The following is a 1,308-nucleotide window of genomic DNA, read 5'->3' as shown; positions in this document are numbered from 1 at the left end:
CGGAACACAACCAAGGTGACAAGCCAGTCGCTCAAACCATTGTTGCTGTTTCTGTTGTTGTTGTTGTTGTTGTTGTTGTTGTTGTTTATCCAGTAGCCCCTGAGTGCGAGCCCTTCGTCCCATGGTTTTAAAAAAAGGCGGAGGTCTTTGACATTAATTTTCTTTGCTGCAGTTTAGAGTGTTGTCAGTGGTAGGGACGGGAGGACGAAGTTGCCCCTCAGACTATTACAAGCCTGATGAGATGAACATTCAGAAAATAACTTAATGTGAACTCTGCTTTCTGCCATTCAACACTCGAGAAGATCCCGTCTGTATTGTCTGTCTGTCTGTCTGTCTTCCCCTTGAGACCACATGTCCTGCTGAAACTGGTGGGGATACCACGCCCACATTGCCACACAGTCCGGGTGTCACAACGTGGTCGAATCAGGCGCTCGTCAGTTTGGGGCATATATGAAGTCATTGGCATCATCTTGAAGCTTGTTCATTTGTCTTGCTTTCAATTTAAAAAATACATTCTACTTGGACAGAAGTCGAGGTTTGTGATTGACGGAGGTGGGAGTCGTGCGGTGTCAGAGGCGAAATAAACAAGAAATGAACACTAAAGTTTGGTTACTTCCAAAGATGCAGGGTCCTTGGAAACTGCAAATTTACATTTTTTTAAATACCTTTGGTCAATGCTTTTCAGTAAAAATGCACACCGAAATGTGTAATGTATTTAGATCTATATGGACAAAAAGGGTGTTGTGAGCAAAAAAAAAAACAACAACAAAAAAGAAAAGAAAAGAAAATGTCGATTTCTTCAATTTCTTTATTTTGACCAGCGCTTGATTCCACCGTGATCCCACACACATTATCATTATTTCAATACGTAGGGCCTACTGCCATAGTTGTCTTCAGGGGTAAGACATCACAGAACAGCGATTGACGGGTATAGCAAAGCCAGACTTGGCCTCTGAGGCTTTGGGCGCACTTATAGACCGGGGATTTCAGGATGATTAGACCCGTCTACTGGGCATTACTCTTGTCACGGGAACCGTCTCAGTCTCAGCTTCTTGCTCTGTGATCAAACTCGAATTGCCAAAATAAAATGGTTGTTTTTTTCTTCAACTGAGGATCGCGTTGGATGTATGATTTTACTCCTGGCCAACTGGTTATGTTTTTGTTTGTTTGTTTGTTTGTTTTGTTTTATTTTGTTTGTGTTTTTCTTTTTGTTGTTGTTTGTTCTTTTTGTTTTGTTTTTTGTTTTGTTGTTGTTGTAGGGGGGGTTGTTGTTGTTGTTTTGTTGTTTTTTTTTTGGGGGGGGGGGGT

Source organism: Aplysia californica, unplaced genomic scaffold (genome assembly GCF_000002075.1).
Source record: "Aplysia californica isolate F4 #8 unplaced genomic scaffold, AplCal3.0 scaffold00131, whole genome shotgun sequence".
Classification (NCBI taxonomy): Eukaryota; Metazoa; Mollusca; class Gastropoda; order Aplysiida; family Aplysiidae; genus Aplysia; species Aplysia californica.
This window is presented reverse-complemented; position numbering follows the sequence as displayed.